The sequence below is a fragment of the Panthera tigris genome, chromosome X (genome assembly GCF_018350195.1).
Source record: "Panthera tigris isolate Pti1 chromosome X, P.tigris_Pti1_mat1.1, whole genome shotgun sequence".
NCBI lineage: Eukaryota > Metazoa > Chordata > Mammalia > Carnivora > Felidae > Panthera > Panthera tigris.
In genome coordinates this window covers 26,353,813-26,374,723 of record NC_056677.1, presented here as the reverse complement: position 1 = coordinate 26,374,723, position 20,911 = coordinate 26,353,813, and the positions used below count along the sequence as shown (strand labels likewise).

General features: G+C 45.9%; 1 long non-coding RNA gene across 1 annotated transcript in view; it reads right to left on the bottom strand.

Annotated features, from left to right (window-relative positions):
* The window catches only part of LOC102970612, a 77,975-nt gene extending 73,881 nt beyond the window's left edge, over nucleotides 1-4,094 (bottom strand). The window contains exons 1-3 of the long non-coding RNA XR_006213434.1: nucleotides 4,033-4,094; nucleotides 2,472-2,642; nucleotides 429-546 (exon numbers count right to left, since the gene is read on the bottom strand). This is a non-coding gene — a long non-coding RNA (uncharacterized LOC102970612). The remainder of the gene's footprint in view (nucleotides 1-428; nucleotides 547-2,471; nucleotides 2,643-4,032) is intronic.
* Nucleotides 4,095-20,911: the final 16,817 nt, after the last annotated feature.

Genomic DNA, 20,911 nt, shown 5'->3' with positions numbered 1-20,911 from the left:
AACGTCTCCCGTCAACAGACTTAACCAGCAAGAAAGAAGGTCACGCGGCAGTGCGGGACACAACCAACCCGTGGAATTTCTTCCCTCCGCTGACAGCCGCAAACAGTATCATTATGTTCTTATTCGAAGAAGCAATGAGAATCTAAACGCAATTGCTTTCCCTTGTGTTTCATGTTGATAACTGGCTCCAGATCCTCAGACTGGAACAGGACAACATGTCTGAGGTCTGTGGGTAGGATCCTTGAGCCCAAAAGGAACGGCCCGGAGCAAAGACAAAGGATGGTGAGGGTGGCAGCTAGAAAGCAGTCTGGCGCTGCCTCCAACTGAGAGCGCTGGACGGAGGCTTGAAGGCAAGCAGACGCCGGCAACGGACTGGGGGAGCGAGATAGGGACTTTGGGGAAAGAGGACTAGGAAGCCAGCAACTTACCAAATTCTCCTGTTAGGCAGGCCCTGGCACCGACTCCCTGGGGGGGCCACGTCCGCTGCTCAACACCCAGCCAGCCAACATGCCGGTCCAGACACGCACAGGTGAAAGTCCTCAAACGCTAGGGCCAGAGGAGACGGGCAGGCATTCAGAGAACCATACACGAAGAAGACAATTGAGCATCATCTCATACCCGCACAGCAGAAAACTCTCTGATGCGGGGCGCCTGGATGCCTCGGTCGGTGAAGCGTCCGGCTTGTGATGTGGGCTCGGGTCGTGATCTCACAGTTCGTGGGTTCAAGCCTGCTTGAGATTCTCTGTCTCTCCCTCGTTCTCTGCCCCTCCACCACTTGTGCTGCCTCTCTCCCAACATAACTAACTTTGTAAAAAAGAATCCTAAAAAAAAAAAAAAAATCTCTGATGAAACTGTGACAAGGATAATGAGGCTCTGTTGAGTTAGTTTTTCCTCCCAAGAACAAAGAATTCCTTTGGGATAAGCTGGGTACCTTTGTAATCCACCAATCTCCTAACTCCCAAGGTCCCTTTCCCCCACAGCATTGTTTCTCATGCTTTCAGGCTCCACAGATCCCCTGGAGATCTTGGCAAAATGCAGATTCTGACTTGTGGCTCTGGACTGGGGCCTAAGATTCTGCATTTCTAGCAAATTCCCAAGTGACCAAGTGATGCTGATGCTATGGGTCCGAAGATCACAAGTTGAGCAGCAAGATCCCAAAACAGGGATTTTTTTTTTTTTTTAATGATCATAGAAGCCTGACAGAATGCTCTTACCAATATTTCCCAATTGTACTTGAATATACACTAATAGTCTCTGGAAGATACAAAGACACTATCGACAGTGATGGTGGGGGGTGGACACTGGCTGACGGAGAACAGAGGTGGCAGAAATACCATTGCCTATATACGATCTGTACTTTGTGATTCACGAGCCATGTGAAGATATAGCCACCCTAGAAATTAAATAAATAAATTTACAGCAGGGAGGGGGGAAAATAAAACACACCAAGGATTCATTTATTACATCTGGTTTGTTCCTAGGGAGTAAAGCGGGCACCCGTATCATCCGTCTCAACGTTTTGATTCGTTCCGTAACGTGGTAAAAGCAAAGCCTGCGCCATTGTGTGGAGAAAGAATTCGCATCCAGGAAGCACTAGGCTTGATCACAAGGGTCCCTCGTCTTGTCCTGCAGGCACTGAGAGGGAGTGCTGTCACCAAGATGTGGGGCGGTTTCAGTGACTAATAACTAAATGGCAGGCTGCATATTTCAACGCAAGCACATATCTAAGATATAATTCATTAGTAAGATAAAGAAGCCCGTTAAGGTCGCAGCTCCATCCAAGTCATGGATTTTCCGGCGTTAAGCGTCACCAAAGCCAAGCTGTTAGGATCAGGCACAGGACTGACACGCACACGGCACTGAAGCCTGAGTGGGAAACTGAACACTCGGTTGGAGGGGGGCGTATGTCCTTTAATCAAACCACTGATTTCCAAATACATTTCGGACAGTGATTTCTTCCACTTATGACGTACTCATAAGCAGAGAACTTGACTAAAAAGAGTGTTAAGGGGGCCGGATATTTACTGGTAAGCTTTTTAATGAAGGACGGTATGCAAAGAGAAGTGCACAAATCAGAAGTATGTACGGATTGGTGGAATTGGTAAAGGAATCAAGAAACAGAACATGTTCAGAACAGCAGGAAGCACTCCTTGTGTTTCCTTCCAGTCCTTAACCCCCACCCCAAGGTAGCCTCTATTTTGACTTCTAAGAGCACAGTAGCCATGGCTGGTTTTGAATGGGACAGAACGGAATCATACTATTTTACTTGTAAGATTTTAATTAGCACCCTCGCGATCCCCGGTTCTAATCAGCAAGGGGTACGTCTTTGTCTCTACGCTCAGAAAGGGGTGGCCGTGCGTATCGGGCTGACTAACTCAGCGATCAGAGTACATCCATAAACCACTGCGTGCTATTTTTTTTTTTTTCCAAAGGACTGCATGAGGGAACGTCATGCCCCCGAATTACAATACCTCTCTATAAAAGGACACATCCCAGGACAGCATCTTTATCTCCATTCTCTTTCCAAGTCATCAATTTTAAATTACCAAGTGACCCAGAGGCACTGCAGCTTCCAGGTCCGCAATCTCTTCTGAGTCAGGAAGGAGAGCGGAGGGGATAAATCTTCCGCCTGTCAACAAACCCTGAAACAACAATACCCCTGTTAGCCTCCTTAGGAAGAAATTCCATTCTCTTATACTCTGGGGAGGAGAGAGGCTGCAGCTGCGGAAATTCGATTATCTCCTCCGCCGGTGCAAGATGGGGCAAGACCAGGGGTGACTTCGTTTCGGATTTAGTGGGTGACTAAGTGGGGTGCTTGAGGGAGGACTTTTGGGTGCGGGCGCTCTGGGCAGGGAAGTTATATAAAGTGGCACAAAGAAGAATTCAGAAGAAAACGCTATACAGGCACTTGATCAAGATATTGACACAACACAGACTCGGAAATCTATGTACCATGGGTGTCAGGAATCAGGGCTATTTATGAGCAAGCAAAGGATACTGGCTACCGAAAAGCACTTTTACTTTGCCACTTTTTCCCTCAGAAAATCTCTCGGGCTGAAGCCTACCTCACTCCGTGTCAAACCCAGCAAGACTGAGGAGGGAATAACAGCCATGGGGAGGAACCTGAAGAACAAAAGCCCATTTTATGATCGCGGGAGGGATGAAAGCTTCCTTCGTGGTCCAGAACAAAACCGTCACGGCTCTAGAATGTAAGGGTTTAAGACAAAATGTTCACCCACGTCAAGTCCCGTTACAACATCCAGATGCATGTTACAGAGCCCGACGTCTTGATTAGGTGGCACGTGCCATCTTATGTGAGGTCACGAGAACCTACTGGAGGCCGAGGCAACCCGCAAGGCTTTCAGTCGGCAAACCTTCACAGTTGGCATGAAATGAGATGCGTTCCCTGATCTTAGGAAACTCACCCCAGGGTCGCGATGAGCATCACCTGGGAGTGGAGTTGAACTGTGGACGCCCGAGCCCCTCCCCACTCCGGAATCAGGACCTGCACTGGGACAAGATTCCCAGGTGGTTTACACCCACGTGTACATGGGAGACGCTTTGAGCCTAAATGAACTCTAGTTCAGTTATTCTCAACCCTGGTCACACGTCAGAACATCCGGGAGGATCTGAAAAGCCCTGCTTCCCCCTAGAGCAGTGTGTCGCAAGAGGAACCCGGGTTCACAACGTGCGGGGGGGGAACAGTGTTGGTGTATTCCAGGATCCGCAGGTAGAGCCGAGTGGGAAGGGCGGCGGGAAAGGCTGTTCCAGGGCGACGTTCAGGTCACTGGAACCAGTAAGGGTCTTATTTGATGGGGAGCCACTGGCGGGTTTTGAACTGGTACTAGCTTGTAAGCCTTCAGGATATGAAAAAACTCAAGCCCTGACCCCATTAAAAAGCAAAAGAAAACCCCTACATGTTAACTTAGCGTGGTTAGTCTATGAATGGAGGGTAGAAACCAAAACTTCGTCAGGATAACAGAAATCGCAGAGAAAAATGAATTAAGGAAACCCACAGGCTGAAGTCCTTACCTGGTGTTGCAAAACAGTTGATCAGCTGGCAGCGTGGGAGGGAGCGGCAGCGGGAGCAGGAGAGAGGAGAGGGAGAGAGATTTGGGGACCGGGAGTGGGAGCGAGCGTGCCAGAGAGAGCGCCCCTCCGCGGATAGGAGGTTATTTACAAGGGAGCGTAATAGATCGGACACTTCCCAGGCTGCTTCTGGGGCGGCGCCCTCCTCCGCCTCCAACACTTCCTTTTCTGCCAGACCTCCAACACTACATCCGTTTTTGCCAGACCCTCGCTAACGTTCCCCTGAGAGAAGTCACTAACCTCAGTTATGTGAGCGCTGGTAGAGTCTGTGTGCATGGCTCCTGTCCTCATCCTGAAATGGGCCAGCCTCCCTTCTCCCTCCAAATCCCGAAAGTCATGATTCTGGCAGCGGGGGATGACAGAGCAGAGTCAAAAGTAGCGAGAGATGGAGAAGGGCAGGGTGCGAAGTCTGGGAGATGACTCCCGGAGACCGTTGGTGAAATCCACCAAAGACAGCAGATAGCCTCCAACCCACTTCTCCCCACTTCATAGATTTGGGAAACCGAAACCCAGCAAAGTGACGCATCGTTTGTTTGTTTGTTTGTTCATTTATGGTCAGAAATGTAGAGGTAGTTTGTGGCCAAATCCAGTGTGGAACCCAGGCACTCAATGCACCTGCCCTGCCTCTGAGGAGTGCCAAATGCCCTCTTCAGGAGTGACGTTTGCCCCCAGAGAGCCGGACACCCTCCTGCCCTCTGAGCTAGAGTCTGGATGTCTGCCCTTGTCGCTGTCCTTGGAGCTTCCGGGACTAATCCCAAAGATTCTCGCTGGAGTCAGGACAAATCCAAGAAATATATGGAAATGTCAGAGGACCCTCAGAGGCTGTGGAGTATAAGGAACTCTTAACTGGTGGAGAAAGTCCCAGAACTTCCCCAACTTCAAGGACCTGAGTCATTTCAGCAGGCCAGCAGGAAACCCCAAGGAACCAGAATTTATAAGACGCTTCACGGAGGTGGCTGCCAGCCCAAGAAGGTCCCCTAGGGCTTGGCACGATCACATGTTACCTACGGCAACCCTGTACCCCATAAACAAGCCCCAGCAATCAGCATGTAGCCCAGCAGGCTTCACAGACTTGTAAATAACGGCTCCCACAGTCAGGCACATTCTGGCAAGAGCAGCGCGATTGGCTCCCCGAGGCAGGAACCACTCGGGGCCCACCACCGGGGCACCTACTCTAGCTCGTGCTGCATACAAGCCACTCTCAAATGTGGCGGCTTAAAATAATAAGCGTTTATTAATTCTCCTGATTCTGTGGATCAGCAGAGAGGTTCTTGCGCCCTGGCCTGCCTAGGGTGGTCTCTCTCACGTGTCTGCCAGTTGGCAGGGTGGCTGGCCTCAGGGCCACAGCTGGGATGGTTTGTCCGGCCCATCAAGTCCAGCGGGCTAGCCTAGGCTTCTGCGCACGGCGGGCTCAGATTTGCGAAGAGCACCCAGAGAGGGCGGACTCCAGAGGGAGGCCGGAGGCTCTTGAAGATTCTGTTGGTGTCGTATCGGCTACCTTCCTTCGGCCAAGTCCACATTGAGGGGGTGGGAAACTCTCTTGCTGGGAGAAGCAGCGAAGTTAACTGCTGTAGAGAGAGAACATACAGAGATGGGAGGAGTTTGGGGCCTTCTCTGCAATCGATCCCACTGTCTGTGGCAGAAGAAATCCTCTCTAGACGCACTTTCTTCGAAGTCCCGTGTGCGTAAACCTTCCCATGAACGACACACGGCTTCTCTTTCTTGTTTCGCGGTCGCTTGCTTTGCCTCTGCAGTGACTGGGTCCTACAGAGACATCACAATATTGCAGCATGAGAATATTCTAAAAAAAAAAAACTAGCTAGTAGCGTTCCATATTATCTCCTGATTTATATATTGCATCCACATGCGAGTTATTTTTATCCTCGGGGTCATTCATGCGTACAGCAAGTGAAATGTTTTAAAATGCATTGTTTTTCTATTAAAGATATTTTACGGGACACTTTTACTCAGAGAGCCCGCTTTGTGGGCAGCGGCTTTCTGCCCAATGGCAACGCTACGAATTATATTTAGCAAATCAGCATGCTGTAAGACAGCAGCAGACTAGTTAGAAATAGAATGCTTGGCCGGTTGTTTATTGCTTGTATCATATATTTTTCATATATCAACGGGTGGATGTTTAAAGGTCAGGACTGCATTTACACTTGAGTTGTCTAAAATAAGAAAGCCGTAACCGGGAAACTCAACGATCTATTTTCCTGCGCATGCTCCATTTTCTCTCGGGCCACGTCCTCCGGTGCTCAGATAACACACAACCTAGCATGCATCCTGGGCTACGGGAGCCAAAGAGGCTGCACTGGTTTGTTTTTGTTTTTGTTTTTGTTTTTGTCTTTTTTAACGTGGCAAGTTCCTAAGAATAATTGGGTTTTCATTGGTGCCGGTGACATTCGATGTATTTAAATTTGGAAAGACCCTGACCTCGGTGTTCCTCCTTTCTGTATATGTCTAGAATTTTATGAAATAGCTCAAATGCAGCCCATCTATTCCAGTCCTAAAGAGAACAGAGAAAAACCACCAGGGATCTGTTCCAAATGCTGATCTCCTCTTACAAGTAGTTCTCTAGGGAGTATGTAAATTCACCCTTCTATCGCCCAAAAGTATCCATGGGGCGCGCCTGGGTGGCTCAGTCGGTTGGGCGTCTGACTTCGGCTCAGGTCACGATCTCACAATCTGTGGGTTCGAGCCCCGCGTCGGGTTCTGTGCTGACGGCTCAGAGCCTGGAGCCGGCTTTGGATTCACACCCTGTCTTTCTCTCTCTCAAAAATAAAAATGAAAAAAAATTAAACATGTTCTCTTTTGAGCGTAAATATGTCATTGATGCTATAATACAAGGGTTGCCCAACTTTTTCCATAGAGGGCCAGATGACACACATTTTAGGCTTTTCAGGCCAGCCGGTCTGTCACAACTCCTCGGCTGTGCTCTTGTAGCATGAAAGCCGCCTGGACAATCTGTAAGCACAGGGAGGCTGTGTTCCAATAACACTTTATTTATGGACACCGAATTCTGAATTTCATCTAATTTTCAGCCGTCACGAAATATTATTCTTTAAAAAAAAAAAATTTGCAACCATCTGCAAATGTCAAAACCATCGGTAGCCCTTGGGTTGTACAGAAACAGGCTGCGGGGCAGATTTGGCCAGTGAGCCATGGTTTACCAACTCCTGACCTAGTGCATTAATTAACAGAGCAATCATCTGACAAAGGAAGCAGGGATTTCAGACTGGAGCTCTCCCAGCTCCGTTTTGGCATGTCTATTTTCTCTATAAATACATTTCTATGTGAAAGCTGATTTCTTGAAAAAATTTTAAGCGACTCTTTTATATACAACTGCAGGGAAGAATCGCTTCGTTGTGCTTCTGTATATTTTTTTAGGTAAAGATAAAAGCCATTTGATAGCAAATGAGTTTTCCCCCTTCTTTATTTGCGCATAATTTTGTGGGTTTGGGTCTTTCCTTTTTGCTTATTTATTCCTGGCAGAGCTTCAGATGTCTTTGTCTGAGTGACGTGACAATGATCTGTGAATTGGCAACGTGCGTAATAAATCACTAAGTTGTGGAACAAACTCATTCTGATAATGGCAGCTCATTCCTCGGTCTCAGAATCAGCACATTCCGTCCCGCGAGACCTTCCATTATGCATTGTAGTCCCAGCCCTGGATTGTCTTTGATTATGGTATATCATAAAGACCTGTGTCCAATCTGCTCCTTTTTGATTTTCCAATTTAGATCTCAAGAAGTGAATAAAATCAATGTCAGCATTTTGACAGTGGCCGTACTGCAGACTTGGTTCAGCATTTTTTATAACTTCTGTTGCTTCGTATTCTGATGATACACAGAGAATGTTTCAGGGTTTGCATTTCATCTCATTGGATTGACTGTTTCTGTCTGAGAGAGAGGAGGCTGAATGCCTCCACAACCAGATAAAACTGCCCCCCAGCTCGTCTCAGTCGAGATGAATTAAACTGGACTGATGAATCTTTTAATGTTATTTTGCCATCCGGTGCCTTCTGACTTTTTGGCAAAAACATCGTTCTGGATTTAGTCAGCAGCAGTTTTCACTTTTTAGGTGGCTGTTTGAATACTACAGCTATTTTGATTTCCTTCCCCCACAGTCAAGGCGATATGACATCGGTGCCTTCCGAGCGGTTAAAGGCTCCCTTGAGGTTCTTTCGAGGCACTTCCACTAAGGTACTATTCACATCCTCCTTCGTTCCCGCGTTACCACCTAAAGAAATCGCACAAATCTCTAGTTTTCAGCGCAAACCTTTTCCTTCTTCAGGTTAGCCACGAATTCAATTCAATCCAGTGATTGCTGGAGACTTAACTGGGCACCGGGTTGGGAGCTATGTATTGTGAAAGGTGCAGATGGGAGTGTGAAGGTGTCCGATCTCAAGGCGTTTATGCTTGTCCTGAGGAACAAGAGCTCAAACACCAATAACAACCCAATGGAATCGAATGTGTGAACAGGGTCTTAGGCGGAGGGCTCTAGATAACAGAGAGATTACTCACTGCAGGCCTCATAGCATCAATTTTGAGTGTCCTGGGCTGTTCATATTAAACTACTGCTATCATTTATCTACTTTGGTCTGATAAATGAGTCAGCCTCTTTCTGCTGTGCGATCAAACTATGAAACTTGTTTTTAAATGTTTGAATGTTTATTTTTGAGAGAGAGGAAGGTGGGGGGAGGGCACAGAGAGAGGAAGACAGAATTCAAAGCAGGCTCCAGGCTCTGCACTGTCAGCACAGATCCCAATGTGGAGTTCGAACCCACAAACCGAACCGTGAGATCATTACCCGAGCCGAAGTCAGATGCCCAACTTACTGAGCCACCCAGGCGCCCCTGAAACTTTAAACCATGAAATTAAAAATGGTAGTCTCATGGTGCCCGGGTGGCTCAGTTGGTTGGGCGTCCGACTTCGGCTCAGGTCATGATCTTGCAGTTCGTGAGTTCGAGCCCCGCGTCGGGCTCTGTGCTGACAGCTCGGCGCCTAGAGCCTGCTTCGGATTCTGTCTCCCTCTCTCTCTGTTCCTCCCCGCTCACATTCTGTCTCTCAAAAATGAATAAAGATCAAAAAAAAATTTTCTTAAGGTATTCTCTACACCTACCAAATGTCCTCAGTACTCAGCATTCTTGCAGGGGGAAAAAGAAGGGCTAAAAACTGACATTGTTTGAGACAGGACCGATTTTCTGTTTTCACTTAACCATTTAGTGCAGGACAAAAGTTTGCTCCTGAATTGCACAAAAATTAAATCCCCCGGCAGGTTCAGCTTTGTCTAGGAAAGCGGAGGGACAGTTATTAAGGATCAGAGGTGAGATGAAGTAACGGGGCTAAGAAGGGAGTAAGCGAGGTGACGTCACGGTAAGCAGTGGGCCAGAACACAGGTATACACATCCACCGAAAAGCTAATCCAGAGACCCCAAGGGCAGACATTCAAAGAGACTGATGGAAAAAAGCAACGCACCAGAGAATCAAATCAAAGACGAGGAAGGACCTTGGTACACAGAATCAAAGGCTTGTCCTCACCTAGAACTTTTCACTCTTCCGTGAAACCCTGGACCAAACCCCTGGGCTGTCTGGAAGGGCTGATGATTACTAACATCGGACTCCAGAGAAGAGAAAATTAAGAGGATGATAGTTTCCCAAAGTTTCACTTCGCCTCTTTGAGCCTATCACCACAAAGATATTTTTTAAAGACAGCCATTATCTGTCTGGGTGGCTCAGTAGGTTAAGCATCCAACTTCGGCCCAGGTCATGGTCTCACAGTTCACGGGTTCGAGCCCTTCATCGGGCTCGCACTGACAGCTCAGAGCCTGGAGCCTGCTTCAGATTCTGTATCTCCCTCTCTCTGACCCTCCCCCATTCCTGCTTTGTCTCTCTCTGTCTCAAAAATAAACAAACGTTAAAAAAAATAAAAAAATAAAAAATAAACATTAAAAAATTATAAAAAAATAAATAAAAACAGACATTATCATTAATTAGCAGTGAATTTAGCCAACTATGAGGTTTAGCTTTTTGCACGCAACTTCAGCTAACGATGGATCCTGATACTCCTGAGAAGGGTCACGGGAATGCAGTGGAATTCAAGAGCTTCAAGCTTTTAGGGCTCACTCTACAACGACCTCAGTGGCCAATACGGAACTCGAAATCGGTACACATTTCCTTCTTCTCCCTTTGCAGGCTGGCACTGTTCGTCTTCCTTAAAAAGGACCTCATGTGAAAGGTCTCTGGTGAAAGGTAGTGCTCTGAGAAGTGCAGGTGCTGTTGGAACCGAGCCCACCCCCAGCAGCTCAGCCACAGAGAGTTGTGTCTACAGATCACAGCGAAATCGAAGAGAGAGGGAGTTGGCCCCGTGGACAGATCTAATGCACCGGCAGCTGTGAGTTCATTGTTTAAACACTTGCTGTTCCTCCGTGGTGATTTTTTTCCCCCCCAGAAACCAGCTCAAACCAACATATGACCCTTTTGTATAATCTATACAGACTGTTGGTTTACGGCAGAGCACTTGAAATTGAAAATACAAAAGCTTTCTTTGAGTGTTAGAACAAAACAGCTTCTGACTTGCTCTGAAAATGCACATTGTGGAGATCCTTATCTGGAGGGGCCTTTGATTTCCGGCCAAGTTTAGAGGAGGATGGTCTAATAATAACACAGCAAAGCAGTTTGAGTAGTAAATTCACATAGAGGTTTTCAGAGAACGTGAAGATAAAATCCGAAAGAGAAATTCTCAAAACAGTCCCCAAACCAATAAATTCCACTCCTGCACCTCCCCCAGCATAAAAATGAAAGCACAAAAGAATAAGCCTTTTTGTATCGGCAAGAGTAGGCTGTTTTCACACTCTCTCTTCTTTTTTTAATAACACTTCCCGGCTAGCTCTGATTACTAAAAAAAAAAAAAAAAAAAAAAAAAAATACTGATCGTAGAAAATTGGAAAATACCCATAATTCCCCCACTCTAAGTAACCGTTCTTTCTATAGACACCCATCCTGTATTTTTTTTTTTCAACTTTTTTTATTTATTTTTGGGACAGAGAGAGACAGAGCATGAACGGGGGAGGGGCAGAGAGAGAGGGAGACACAGAATCGGAAAGAGGCTCCAGGCTCCGAGCCGTCAGCCCAGAGCCCGACGCGGGGCTCGAACTCACGGACCGCGAGATCGTGACCTGGCTGAAGTCGGACGCTTAACCGACTGCGCCACCCAGGCGCCCCTGTATTTTTTTTTTTTTTAATGAAAGTTTATCACGCTGCGTGTACAATTTTGTAGGAGTAAGTTATTCCTGAAAAGGTAGCGACGGTCAGGTAAATCTTCTAGAAACAGCAACTGTAAAGGTTCGCTGACAACAGTTTTCACTTGTCTGATATACTTTGTCCCATGGCTTTGGCCAAATGCAATGCATCTTACAGGATCACAAGAGACAGTGGCACTTCAACAAAATAAGGAGGAAGAGTCAAGTTAGAAGCACAGAGAAAGAGGATGGAACCAAAAGCTGCTCTTGGCCTGTTGACGCTTCCTCTGGGTTAATTGGCAAAGAATTTCACGAGCCTCTCATTTCATCCTATTCTACCACCAAACCCATCTAACTCCCACTTATCTGGGCCCCCAAATGATCATGAATGCAATTGGACATGTGCTCTAGAAGACGGCTAAATCCACGCCAAATTTCTATGGCACCTGACTGTCTGTACGTGTGCACACACTCAGTTCTACCGATCGCCCCCAAAATTTTCTCTGTCTCACGAAGGGCAACACGAAGTAATCATGTGTTAGTTATAAAGGCTCCCATTTAGGGGCACCTGGGTGACTTAGTCGGTTAAGCACCCGACTTTGGCTCAGGTCATGATCTCACGCTTCGTGAGTTCGAGCCCCGCGTCGGGCTTGCAGCAAAGCCTGCTTCAGGTCCTCTGTCCCCTCTCTGTCCGGCCCTCCCCCACTGACGCTCTCTCTCTCAAATATGAATTTTTTTTTTAAGCTACCATTTACTAAGTACTAGCACTCGCGTCCCCTTACCATACTCTCCGGCGCATTCTTTCCCATAACATTTAGCACCCTTTAAAGACCTTATACTTTACTCGTCTGGTTGTTTTTTTCTATCTCTCCCATGCCATTGTCTGTTTTGTTCATTGACGGAACCCAAGATCCTCAGTTTCTGACACATGGTAGGGGCTCGGGAAATGCTTGTTTACTGAACAAACGCGTGAACGCTTTGCTTCGCCTTCACAACAACCCTATGAGACTGATGCTGTGAGTTCCGTTTTAAAGAGGAGGTTGCAAAAATATGCCTGTGGTCGCGTAGGTAGTAAGTAATAAAATTTTGGTTTTGAAATCAAATCTCTCTAGACTCCAAATCTTGTACTTTGTTTGTTTGTTTAAGAGAGAGTGCGAGCGGGAGAGAGGGGCAGAGGAGGAGAGACAGAAAGACTCTTAAGCAGGCTCCACACGCAGTTTGGAGCCCGATGCGGGGCTCGATCCCACAACCCCGAGATCATAACCTGAGCCAAAATCAAGAGTCGGGCGCTCAACCGACTGAGCCACCCAGGCGCCCCAGAATCTTGGACTTTAAACAGTGATGCCCAGACCACTGCCGTTCCATGAATTGTTACCGTCGAGGTCAGCGAAATTAAGAGTGAATGTTTGGAAACTTCTAGAACAGCCTGACATTGCCACAACAGCTAAGGGTCTATTGGTGGACTCGTCTCATGGAGCAGGGCGCAGTCCTACACAGTAGGAGCACATTACAATAGGTCATGTTTTAGGATTGCTCTGTCACCTGTCGCTCTACAGGGAATACAAATCAGAGGCAATTTAGGAATGTATTTCTTTTCGTAGTTTTTCATTTTTACAACATTTTAACTTTTAGAGATTAACATCATTAACTAAATTAAGGAAGTAAAATTTAGTGCTGAATTGCATTTGACAAAACAAGCTTCACTGGAACATTTTTGTGAAGCGGATACACCATTTCTGATTGCAGCAGGAGTAATAAACCAGATGATGCTAATCAAAGTTGAGCCCTGAAAAAGGAAGGCCGAGAGGAATTTGTAGTGGTTTTATTCACAAGTATTTTCCTTCAAGTGGTGAGTTCAGTTTTGTAGCCGTAACTGACGATAACGTGCTTCAAGCCAAGTGTGCTAGTTGTAGAGATTTTCTAGCTAAAAAAGGCAATAAAAATTTCAAAACGTAAGCAGCCTTTATAGGCCAGACCTAAAGAAATAAGTTGAAAATAAAGACAAAAAATCTTTGAGACAAAAAGAGTACTTTAAATAAAAAGTCGGGGGCGCCTGGGTGGCTCAGTCGGTTGAGCGTCCAACTTCAGCTCAGGTCACGATCTCGCGGTCTGTGGGTTCGAGCCCCGCATCCGGCTCTGGGCTGATGGCTCAGAGCCTGGAGCCTGCTTCCGATTCTGTGTCTCTCTCAATTACAAAAAAAAAAACAAACATTCCAAGTAGTTACTCAGATCAAGGTGTCTCCAGAATGTAAATCAATGCGCTTTCCTTCATCACGAAACTCTTGCTATGAAAATAAGGTCAGCTGAACTAAACAGTGTGGTTATTGTCATGATCAATCTGATAATTACATTAAAACTGATGCATTACATTTCAGATTGTTCTCTATATTTTGTGATTAACATGGAAGCTGAACCTAAACAATGATTAGTGCATGCTGAGAAAAGTTTTGTTGAGAACGTCTGAACTATAGAATAAATGCTCACTGCCTCTGCCACATAGGAAACCCGTTTCATCCAGCTTTTTAAAGGTACAAATTGGACAGCCCATTTGATACTTTTGTGTTAAACTTTCAGGATGATTATGATCTGAGCTCCGTACTGATCCCATGCAAGGACACCGTACGATGTGTTTTTTGATGGCACTTAAGGTCTAAAAACCAAGACGAAAGTTAAAACATTGGAAGAACAAAGTTTGCAGAGACTGTTATGGCATATCCCATAATTTAACAATCATCATGGGCTTGAATAATGACCTCGATATTGCCTACCTGCAAAAAGTTTTCTCTGAATATGTTACAAATCTGATAGAACATTTTGAGTTTTATTTTCCTTCAAAAAAAAAAAATCACACACAGGAAATTCGTGGATCTTTAACCCATCCCTGCCTTTTTTTTTTTTACTTTTTTTTAACGTTTATTCATTTTTGACAGAGACAGAGTGCAAGTGGGGAGGGGCAGAGAGAGAAGGAGACACGGAATCCGAAGCAGGCTCCGGGCTCCTAGCTGTCAGCACAGAGCCTGACACGGGGCTCGAACCCATGAACTACGAGATCATGACCTGAGCTGAACTCTGACGCTCAACCGACTGAGTGGCCCACTTGCCCCTATCCCTTTCTTTAAAAAAAACTTGGGGCACCTGGGTGACTCAGCCGATTGAGTGCCCGACTTCAGCTCAGGTCATGATCTCACAGCTCGTGAGCCCGAGCCCCACGTCGGGCTCTGTGCTGACAGCTCGGAGCTCGGAGCCCGGAGCCTGGAGCCTGCTTCGGATTCTGCGTCTCCCTCGCCCTCTGCCTGTAACCCACTCGCATTCTGTCTCTGTCTCTCTCAAAAATAAACGTTAAAAAAAAATTCTTTTTTAAAGAACCTAAGGGGCACCTGAGTCACTCAGTCAGTTAACCAGCCGACTCTTGATTTCCGCTCGGGTCTTGATCTCACGAGCCCCACATGGGGCTCTGTGCTCACGGCGTGGAGCCTGCTTCGGATCCTCTGTCTCCCTCTCTCTACCCCGCCCCACCCTCTGCTCTCTCTCAAAAATAAATAAGCATTAAGTAAATAACTAAGATCTTAAATTCAATTCTAGTTTACAAGATTAATTGTTAGAACTGGCCGCTGATGAAAGATTGCAGATGAATTTGAAAACACAGCATTGCTTCATGCATTCCAGATAAAAGTTAAAAACAAATATCCCCAGCATGCTGACACTGCCTTAAAATACCTTCTTCCATTTCCCTCAGCACTCTTACTTAAGACTGAGGTCTCGGGGTACCTGGGTGGCTCAGTCGGTTAAGCGTCTGACTTCAGCTCAGGTCACGATCTCACAGTCCGTGAGTTCGAGCCCCGGGTTGGGCTTTGTGCCGACAGCTTCGAATTCTGTGTGTGTGTGTGTGTGTGTGTGTGTGTGTGTCTCTCTCTCTCTACCACCCCTCCCCTGCTCATGCTCTGTCTCTGTCTCAAAAATAAATAAATAAATAAATGAACATTTTTTAAAAAAACGACTGAGGTCTCTACTGTGAGTGTTGTTAAAACAAAACACAGAAACATTTTAGATATGCATTATGCTCTGGGAGTAGTCATGTCTAGATTAGTTAACGAGCAGGAAGCGTGCCTGTTTGTTATGTGGGCACCACAAATATTGATATATACAATGCTTGTTTAAAAATGCGCATAGGCATTTAACATAAGGAACTGCTACTTTGCTCAACATTTGTTTCGTTGTGATTGTGGAATAATAACAAGAAGTTATGTCTAATGGTGATTATATTAATAGCCTATACGCACATTTTCATAAACAACATACATAGCGTCTGTGATTCTTTTCTTTTTTATGTGTTATTTGCTTTGATTATATTTATTGAAATGTAATTTGACGTCTGTTGAATCTAATAAAACATTTTAGACTTGAATTTTATGTCTTTGGGTCTTTTTCTTTTATTTTTCTAGTATTTTGGTTTTACTGCATTTTTACACAAGTGTTGCTTTACTGTGGGCTAGAAAACGTTTCAAATATCAAATCCTTTCCCACAGATAGCTTGAGAAGCACTGCCCTAACTGCCTCCATTCAGGGGCCATGCTGGCCTACCAGGGAATCTGCATCCATTTCAGTCCTTTATTTTATTTTTTTGAAGGGTATTCATTTTTGAGAGAGAGAGACAGAGTGTGAGCAGGGGAGGGGCAGAGAGAGAGGGAGACACAGAATCCGAAGCAGGCTCCAGGTTCCGAGCTGTCATCACAGAGCCCGACGCGGGGCTCGAACTCACGGACTGTGAGATCATGACCTGAGTCGAAGTCAGACGCTTAACCGACTGAGCCACCCAGGTGCCCCCATCTCAGTCCTTTAGAATTGGCCTGGTCCCACTCATTCCTTGAACGTCCTTGAGATTTTGGATCAAAGGATTTAACACGAATTGTTCCCTGGCAACCATGCACTCAGGGCCATTCATCTAGACTCAACCTCCTGGGCCCTCTGGAACCCCTGAGTCTTATCCGAGGACCCCAAAGCAGAAGAAAGCATGACAGAGTCCTTCAGGCTATTGAGAATGCTGATGGAAATCTCTTTCCTTGTGGTCCCTCAAGCACGTAGATGTCATGTGTTGAGCCAAGGCAGAGGAGGGAGATTGAAAATCAAGCTGACAAGGAGAAACATAATCAGAATAGAGCAGAGCCTAATTATTAATGACAAGGAAGTTTGCCACCAGGAAAACAAGAGGGGGCCAGCAATCTGCTGGGCCTTAAAGCCAAGCTTGGCTTCTGTTTCCACATACCCCTTGGAAGGAGGCCTTCAGCATGCCCTTGTCTCCTGGGAGAAATGCTCAGAGACTTGGTAGTAGGTGGTCTACACTCCAGACAACCTGCACACAAAAATTATCAACAACTGCACACACGAGTGATCTCAATTCTGTATGACTGGGCCCCTCTTACGAACGGAGCACTTCACAGAAATCATCTCTTTGATCCTGACAACAATCCCATGAGCTAAATATTCTTAGCCATGTCTTACAGACGAGACAAATGAAGCTCCAAGACTTTAAACGAGTTGTTTACCCCCCAACCCACCTGCTTTTCTCTATGTCATCGTCCCACCCTGGCTGCCCCCGCCACCATTTGCCGGAACTCTACCCATCTTTCCTGACCCAGCCCCAACCTGTGGCTCTCAGCTTGGGCTCTATCCCAGAATCACCTAAAGAGTTATTATTATCTGGGTCCCATTCCCAGGGAGTCTGGGTTAACGGATCTGGGATGTGGCCAATTAAATCATTGTTACTTAGCTTTCAAAAATTCTAAATAATTCTAACGTGCACCCAAAGGAGAACACTACCGGCCCAGACAGTATCCAAAGCTGAGTTAGATGCCCCTTTTCTGTAGGCCCACACCACCTTGTTTTTATTCAGTCATTCACTCATTTATGTACTTTTCTTACCTATTATCAAATGTAACTTTGCAGTATCTGTATTGCCTGTTGCCCCCTGTAGATTTGAAACCACTGGAGACAGAGACTTCCATATTCACTTCTGTTCATTCATTCGTCCACTAACTTAGCCAGTACTCGTGAAGTGCCTACTGTGAGTCAGGCTCTGGCTAGCGGTCAGGAACACAAAAGTGAACAAGGTGCCCCACGCCCTCAGCCGTCGGCGAAGGAAACAAAATGCAAAGACGATGTGTGCGTTCTTGTGTATGCAATCAGAGGATGCGTGTGGGGTAAAGGTCTCAAGAGAGCTAAGAACCCTCTGGGCGAGAGATTCTTGGGCCCCAGCTGTCTCGAGCAGGACTGGCTGCACATTTACCTGGCCCAGTACAAAAAGGAAAGCGCAAAGCCCCTTGTTCAAAAGGCAGGCAAAAGCTGCCGTCAAGGGTACTGAAATATAAAGCTTGCTTTTTTTCCCCACCTTCTCCCTGACTGGTCACAGTGTTGTTTATTAGCTATCACACGCCATTCTAAAAGAGAGAAAATTTAACTTTAAATTATTGGCGTGAGGGGCGCCTGGGTGGCTCAGTCGGTTGAGCGTCCGACTTCGGCTCAGGTCATGATCTCGCGGTTCGTGAGTTCGAGCCCCGCGTCGGGCTCTGTGCTGACGGCTCAGAGCCTGGAGCCTGTTTCAGATTCTGTGTCTCTCTCTCTCTGACCCTCCCCCGTTCATGCTCTGTCTCTCTCTGTCTCAAAAATAAATAAAGGTTAAAAAAAAAAATTTTTAAATAAAATAAATTTTTGGCACGAATTTTACCATTCATCTTTATGTCATGCAATGCCAGGTTGAAATGCAACTATAAGAGCTTTTAACTCATATGATGGATGCTCAAATTGCACAGTTACTGCTTTATAAAAAGCGTATGCATTTGTATTTCATTCTTACTAGAACAATAGAAAGCCTGCACAAAACTAACTCGGCTGTTTCTGTTTCACTTCTTGACGAGTGCGCATTCTACCAACACACTCTTTGCCTTCAGTGTCCTGATACGCAAGGAAGGAGAGGAACAGAAATGGTGCATTAACCTATTTCCCTCTTTCCTTCTGCGTCTTCCTTTTCAGCAAAAGTGCCTGATGAATACAGGAAAGTAAATGAGTAAGAAAGGATGTGATAGGGTTTCTGGCCCATCCGTGCTTTCTTAGAATTCTTTCTGCCCTCAAAGCAAGTTCTAGTGCAAATGGGAAGCGAGGCCTTTCCGGGTTGTTTGCTGTCACTGTCTCAATCATAAACGGAGCACACTTATTTGGGCTCCCGGGGCCCCCTACACGCTAAAGGAGTAGCAAGGAGCACCAGACGGGCAACTTACAGGAAACGTACGGGGCCTCCTCTGCCCATGTGCGTGCCCGCAGTCCCGTCAGACTTCCTCTACAAAACACGGGTTCAAAGACAAAATCATGAATCATTTCAAGACAGTAACAGCAGAGCATGAAATCATGGGTGGGCCTTTCCGAGCACAGGGCCCCACAGAACTACACAGGTGGCACACCCGTGAACCTGGCCCTGACTCAGGGTTTGGCCTAGAAGGGTGCGAGAAGAGGCTCCCAGTGGCCACAAGCTCTCCGTGGCCTGATCTCAGCGGGCATACTGTTTTGGTCCCAGGGACTCCTCACCCTCTGAGGAGGGCTGTACTCAAAAAACGACCCAAGTGGGACCCTGTGTAGGCAGATCCCAGGGCAGGACCCCCGTCCCTTGTGCCCAGTTCCAAAGGCGAGACAGACGGGGACTCCTACTCCAAGAGGAAAGACGGTAGGAGTGACAGGTCTGGGAAGAATAAAAGAGCTCCCGTACATTCAACCAAGCGTAATGAACAGGCCCCAGTACACACTGATGACTAAATGAACGAAACGCACACACAGCAAACCAGCGGTTGGGTGTGCAATGAACAGACGAGGGCATGTGTGTTAACGAAACGGTACCTGACTCACACGGGGAACGCAGGCCTACATTCCAAGCCAACTCTTCCGCTGGTTCATTCAACTGTGATTTTACACATGCCCTGATTGTGTACGATTCATCCAATGCTATCACGCCGCACAAAGAACCACCAAAGCCATCATCTTCCGTCTTCCTCTTCACATATAAATGATTTTTTTGATTACCCAAACTAACAAAATACTGAGCTCCGGGCTTTCTTGCCTCAATTATGTTTTTCGCCATTATATTCCTTCTTCAACCTTGAGATTTGCTTTTCTTAAATTGCATTCCTCACATCTGGGACACAAACCATTCTGTTGATACAGCAAATGCATATGATAAGGGAAATGTGCATCTGTTTTAATTCTCTGAAACCCAGGCAAGATTGGACCAAACAAATCACTAGGCCATTCAAAACTCCACTTTTTTCGTTCAGTATATTCATACGGAGCTGGTATGAAGGCAACGCCATGGAAGAAAATGTGGCTCACCTATTTTTTTTTTTCTTGATGAGCCAGGCTGAAAGTTTTGGATTCTACTGTATGCTTTTTTCAGGGTGACTGGGACAATGAATCCGCGTAAAATGTCCCAGCACCAAAAAAGAAAAACTCATACATTCACTGAAAGAAAATAACCCGCTAAAAGGAAATAACGCACTACCATAGGTCTAATGGGTTCAATAAATATTACGTCTAGTCTCCCTTTTGGTTTTGAATTTTGTGTTTTCAGCGAGTACTTTGTACTTGGTCTCAAAAATCTCAATGCATGACTACGACTACCTAACTTTTATAAAGAAGAAAAACTTTTCCCGATACACTTTGAAACCTTCAGAAATTCTCCCTTCGCTTTTGTGACTGAATTCTCTCCACCCTGGGCTTTTTTCTTCAAAAAGGCGGGCCTCGTTCACATATGTAATTTCCATTAACTTCAACGATTCTCAGGCCATCTAACCAAGAGAAATAATCTAGATTTTAAAAGGCTGTGCTAATTGTTCCAATTCCTTTTATGCACTCAACCCTCCTATATTTCACCCTCCCTTAAAAGAGAATGGTAATGTTTCTTTAGGAATCAATAAACTCTCTCAGAGCCATTGAAGCTTCCAGAAAAGGCTGTCGGGTAAAATTTTCATTTTTATCTTAAGTTCTTTCCATATTCATTGATCCCACTGGCTCAAAGACACAAAAATAAGACTGGCTCTGAAAAAAATGAAATACAGCCAGCAGAGCACAAAGTAATTAGTTACCCACCTCTGGTACAAGTGGTTGGCCAGGTTTTGATGTATAGGAGGCACTCAGTCATGATGTGTGGATTGCTTGGTTGATGTTTAAAAGGCAAGCACCTGAGGGGAAATTTGAAAAATTCCTTATCATTATGTCCTTTCCAACTGTGTGAAAAGCATGATTTTCTATAAATCGTTCTCAGAATAGGTTGTGTCATTTTCATGTTTCAGAGAAAGGCAATTTGGACCAGTTCTCCAGCAACTGGTGATGACAATTTGACTGATGACAAAACAGTTCAACAGCAAACAGCATTCACAAACATTTAGTGAGAAGTAGCTATGGGCCATCCACTTACTAGGTACCAGACATATGAGGACAAAGGGCACCTAAGATTGAGTCCTCGACATGTATGTATGTATGTATGTATTTAGAGAGAGACAGAAAAAAAATCCCAAGCAGGTTCTGCGCTGGCGGCTCATG